This window comes from Nicotiana sylvestris, chromosome 1 (assembly GCF_000393655.2).
Source record: "Nicotiana sylvestris chromosome 1, ASM39365v2, whole genome shotgun sequence".
Classification (NCBI taxonomy): domain Eukaryota; kingdom Viridiplantae; phylum Streptophyta; class Magnoliopsida; order Solanales; family Solanaceae; genus Nicotiana; species Nicotiana sylvestris.
Genome location: NC_091057.1, coordinates 115,064,786 through 115,070,677, shown reverse-complemented (window position 1 = coordinate 115,070,677; position 5,892 = coordinate 115,064,786). Strand labels below are relative to the sequence as shown.

Below are 5,892 nucleotides of genomic sequence, written 5' to 3'. Positions count from 1 at the left end.
TTTCCCCATTGTGTTTTATTTTAATTAAGGTTTTAACGAGGCACATTACTTATTGAGTAGACATTCAAGAGGGAGTGTTATGAATAGAATTGTAATTAGAATGAAAGTTTATCTTGTAGAGATTTTTACTTTGTGGCTAAGTCATTTTTCTCCTATAAATAGAGGGGTCTTACCTCATTGTAAATCATCCCGAAATTCAATAAGAATTTCCTCTCTTTCTATGCCATATTGTTCTTCTTCTTTTATTGTTTCATTACATAGAGCAAGTTCTCCTTTTCCTTATTTTTTTAATTGCCGAGTTATTTCTAATCCCTTGTTAAATATAACATGAGAAAGAATGATTTTAGCTCATAAATAGTTGGTTTTTGACCTGACCGGTAAAACGGTAACTCTTATTTCAATATCACGTTTCACCATCATGTCATATAATGCATCTTACAATAAAATTTCATATTAATTAAAGATAGACGTAATAATTAAGGTTTATTTGCTCAAACTATGAAGATTTTATTGTGAATTACACAAAAATTGTGCAACTCCTTACAATAATAGCGTTGGCTGCTTGCTACTTTTAGGCACTTTCAGCCCAGGTTTCCATCAATTTTGCCATCTGCATAAGAATACCATGAAAAAGTCCTAAAGTTAAATTTCCAATTTAAGCTGCAAGGTAAAATATGTGGATACATGGTTACTCGGGCAACAAATAAATGAAGACTGTAAGGATAAGAATCTGAAAATTCCTCGGAAATTAATCTTTACTTGTGTAATGATAATTCTCCAAAAATCAACACATCAATAGATTATGAAAAAGAAGGAAAAACTACACATCATAACTGCTCTAAAAAATAATAGCTTAATTTTTATTTTTTTTGCTTATTAATATATATGAGCCAACGTATATAATTATTTTTGATTGACATGCCAAATATGCAAGTTGCCTTAAAAAGAATGTTACCGAAGTAGAAGAAGAACTGTATAACCATAACACATTATAGGGAGAACTTCAAAATTAGCCAGATTTATAAGTGGTTATTCAAAAATAGCCACAATTTCAAAAGTAATCGAAATTTAGCTACTTTTCATGTAAAGATGAATCTGAACGACAATGTTGTTCAAAATCCGGAAAAATACTTCAGCACAATATACTGGAGTTCCAGTATAATATATTGGAGTTCCAGTATAATATACCGGTCCATCATAATATACTGGAGTTTGGAGCACCGGTGCTCCAATCCCCAGTATATTATACTGGAGCCAACAAAGTATACCGATCCAGCTTAATATGCTGGAAGTTCATACACAGGTGCACCGAACTCCAGTATATTATGCTGGACCGATCTTTGTTGCAGCAAAATAGTGACTAGTTTTCAATGACTAGGAAAATGCTGACTATTTTTAAATGATCAGTCCGAAAACTGACTAGACCATGCTATTTTAACCACATTATAGCTTGATCCAGGCCCAAACACGCCGTCCAATGAAAGCTGCGGCCGTTGTGGACATATATGGGCCCATAGCTATGAAGGCCCAAAAGTCAGATTGATCCAGGCCATCTCTCCTTCTATTTTTTCTCATATTAATTTTAATTCAAAAGAGAAACTACCAGCTATGTCCATTTATAAGTAGCTCATTAAAAAAATTGGTCAAAGCATAAAATATTACTAATATTAGCCAAATATTATTAATATTAGCTAATTAGTTATTTGTAACAAAAAAGTATCAAATTTTTGCTTTCTTTTGAGTGAGTGTGATTAGAATAGATTAAGTACATCTTAAGGAGCATGAATCTCAGTTTTGGGATAATATTGTGAAGTTTTTGAGGTGGTTTGAATTGAAAATTTGAAGTAAAAACTGAACATTAAAAAAATAACAGGTGTATCACACTGTGTATCATTTGTGTATCACATATGTATCATATTTGTATCAATTGTGTATCAAATGCATATCCATGTATACCTGTGTGTGAGATACATGCGTGATTAGGGGTGGCAAAATGGTTAAAAGAAAACAGTTAACCTCCCATATTATCCACTAAAAAAAGGGGTTGGATAATGAACTTTTTAAAAACGGATCAAATATGTATAAGAACCATATTATCCATTTAGAAAATGGATATCCAATGGATAACCAATAGGTCTAACTTTTACATTTGTAAAGCCTCAAATTGGGGATTTCTCAAGTTAGGGAGACTAAGAATTCTCCCAAAAGTGATTATATGCAAGAAGTCATGGATAATATGGTTACCCATATTATCCGCTGGTTAACCCATTTTTTATCCGTATTAAATATGGGTCGGGTCAGATAATTTATTCGTTTTTTCATTAACCATTTTTTTCCGAACCATATTCGACCCGACCCGCCCGTTTGCCACTCCTATGCATGATACATGTTTGATACATGTGTCGCAGAAGAATTTTTTGAATTCGATTTAATTACGAATTTTGATACAAATCACCTCCAATCTTTCTCAAATTTTATATATTGACTTATTTATATGTTTTTAATGAATTTCAACTATACCTATTGAAAAAGTTTCTTTTTGCTTAGATTTTTGGAATATTATATATATATATAATATTTTTTTGTATTTCATCACCTTATTTGCAACCTCATCCATGGAATTTCCTTTCCGTCTTGCATCTAATGTTGCTAATCACACTTAAAAATATGGAAGGTGATTTTTTCATGTGATTCTTTGAGAGAAAGAACCTTATTTATTTGGTTTTTAAATTTTTATATGTGCTTGGCTAGTTTTAGTAAATCTATGACTAATGGCTAGAGGTTGGTAAGTTGAGACATTTGTGTAAGTTTCTCATTCGGTTAAGGGTCTGATTTGCCCATCTACTATCATAAATATGCCTTATTTACCCATCGTTTAAGTTTTCTATCAAAACTATCCGTACCGTTATACATTAGGTTCATATTTATCCCTTACACATTAAAAATACCCTCCCATCTTTTAAAATCCACGTGGCATCCCCTTATTGGACCAACTGACCCGCCCCATTTGTTTTTAATTCAAACCCGCCCGAGTGCCAACAACATAACGCTAGATTCTCCAATCTTCATAGGGCTGTATTGATGGAGAGAGAGAGAGAGAGAGGAGAGTTTGGGAGGTGTGAAAGAGATGACTTTGGTTAGCTAGAGAAATTTACATGTCCAAAAAAATACAAAAGCTGCAATCTTTAATACTTCGAGTATTTGTTGAAGAAAGAGAGATTAGAGAGAGAAACAGACAATCAGCAGAGAAGAAATCAACATTTCTTCAACCCTCTGACAAAGAAAGAGAGAGATTACTGAGTAATTATTTTTTCTTTCTGGGGGTAACATATTACTCCTATAGTGTTTGTTTATTCTGAATGAAAAAGTAAAGAAATGAGAGTCTTTTGTCGCAGTCACAGATTTTAAAGGCTGGGTCCCAATATTGGTCCTTACCTTCCACACATCTTTTTGAACTTTTTAGTAAGAATGTAACTTACTCTGCATAAGAGACCCAAGACTTCTGTTCTTGCTATAAATCAGAGCTCTGAGCGAAAGAAGCGAGTATTATTTTTCAGCTTATGGGGAAAAAAAAGAAAAACACGTCCAGGTTCTGCTTTAATTGCGAAATTCTTGCATTTTTGTCTATGTGGAATATATGCACTAGTTCTCTTGTCTTTGGAGATGGGGAAATTTCGCTCGCTAAGGAAAAAAGGATACTAGAATACTCTGTAAACTAATCTGTGGATTTAGCTATACAGAAAAAGGAAAAGATGTAGAGTAGGACAGTAGCTACTCTGTTGTTGGGATCGGGGCGGGTTTGAATTAAAAAAAATAAGGCGGGTCAGTTGGTCCAATAAAAGGATTCCACATGAATTTTAAAAGATGGGAGGGTATTTTTAACGTGTAAGGGATAAATATGAACCTAATGTATAACGGTCGAAATATTTTTGATAGAAAACTTAAACAAGGGATAAATAAAGCTTATTTATGATAGTAGATGGGCAAATCAAACCCTTAACCGTTTCCATTTTAAAATGAAATACTTTGGGCCATTATTAATTCGCTAAAACTTAAGCGTACGTCTAATTAAGTGGAAAAGATGTGGGACCTTCCTTCAATTCAATACAGTATGTTATTTTAGATACTTCACCATTCCACTACCATCAAATCCATGAGGGGATTCTTCTTTTTACAAAAAACAAAATATATAGGAATATACAGGACTAGGGAGTATTAATGGAATAGTTGAAAACAATTATTGACATATAGAGAAAGATCAATAGCAGAGAATCTAATTACCTACATTGAAAATCAAGACCTATGAGTAAATATTAAACTTCAGTCTTCACTATACTTGAGTACTCCTACCTTTCTAAAGAAGGTGGGTTGGTTAACCTGAAGTAAAGTTCACCTCACCTTTTTTTTTAAAGTAGCTTTATCACAGGAAAATCAAAAAATTCCAATAACCCCCAAAACAGCAACAATCACCCGGTAGAATTTTATTAGTGGGGTCTAGGGAAAATAGTGTGTGCGCAGATCTTACACCTACCCCAAAGAAGTAGAAAAACCATTTCTGAAAGACCCTCACCTCAAGAACAAAAAAAGACTACCACCACCGCCACCAATAGAAAATATTGAAAAAATAACATCATGAAAATGAAAAAGTAGATGCAAAGGAAAAACGATGGACATTACGTAGACCCGGCACTATGAGAAATGAAATAGTAGTAAAACACAATATTGTCATTAGCTGACTTCAACAGAAATCCTATCAAATTAGCCCCACACCAATAACCCAAAAACGATATTAAAAGCTGAGAAACGAATTAAAAAAAAAGAATAAAGAATTACCTGGTCCGCACCTAATCTGGCACTTCCGATCGCAACGCTGGTACTCTCTCACTGAAAAAATAACAAAATCATACTGTAAACAATATTTTTCTTTTTTGTGTTGGTTGGTCTAAAAAGTTCATAAATAAAGCAGTTATGTATGTGGCCTAATAATTAGTAAATATAAAATAATAATAAGAGATTATGGTTCAAATTCGAATGAAAACAAAAAACTAAAAAAACAGTAGTATTACTAAGATGCTTTCCTTGTATTTATGTAAGATAAAAGAAAAGAAAAGAAAAGGAGGAGAAATGAGGGGCATACGTGGACGACCAACGCAGGCAGTATTGCAAGAGTCATAGCAATTGACGCCTTGAGCATCGACAGTCTCCATGTTAGCTGATAAGAGGAGGAGGAGGAGCAGCATAGCCATAGCTGCCACTCCTATCATTTTCTTCTTCGCCATCTTAATTACTTTTATGAAGACTGTCGGTAGATATCCATTTTCCCCTTATTTGTATGTAGTCACTTTTATTAGTGGACAAGTACTGGAAGTGAGATATTAATAATTTTCGTTCGTTTTGGAATTTGGACCATTTACATTAACTTTGACGGGAATTGAGTACAAAGCTTTAAGTCCAAACTTTATTTTATTTTGATACGGACTAGATTGGATCTTCCGTGCCTTTTTCTTTTTCAATGGGCAATTAAACTAAAATGATTGATACTATAAGGTGCGAAACACTAATTGTTTTTGCTCGTTTCTAGCTCTTTTATTTATAGTCGCTATGATTGAGTCCCGAAATACGAATAGAGTAAAAGATAGTGAAAATATTTATATAAATCTATAATCGCAAAGCTTTAATTTGCTTTCTTAGTTAGTAAGAAAAAAATTGAGTTAGTAATGACAAGAATATTTTAAGATGTAAACTCAGAGGCTTTACGATTAAAAGAATTCCACTGAACTTAGTTGCAAGAGCTATATGCGTTATGATGGGAAGTGAAAAATTAAATGCGCAACAGATCATTTTATATGTTTTTTTCCCCTTGTTTCAGTTCTTTACGTTTTCTTTTTCTAT

The 5,892-nt window shown here is 33.1% G+C and overlaps 1 long non-coding RNA gene across 1 annotated transcript; it reads right to left on the bottom strand.

The window, feature by feature from the left end:
- Positions 1–362: 362 nt before the first annotated feature.
- Positions 363–5,556, bottom strand: LOC138886058 (uncharacterized). Its single transcript, XR_011404928.1, has 3 exons — positions 5,138–5,556; positions 4,834–4,884; positions 363–610 (listed from the first exon to the last, which is right to left on the bottom strand). It is a non-coding gene; the product is annotated as an uncharacterized lncRNA (long non-coding RNA).
- Positions 5,557–5,892: the final 336 nt, after the last annotated feature.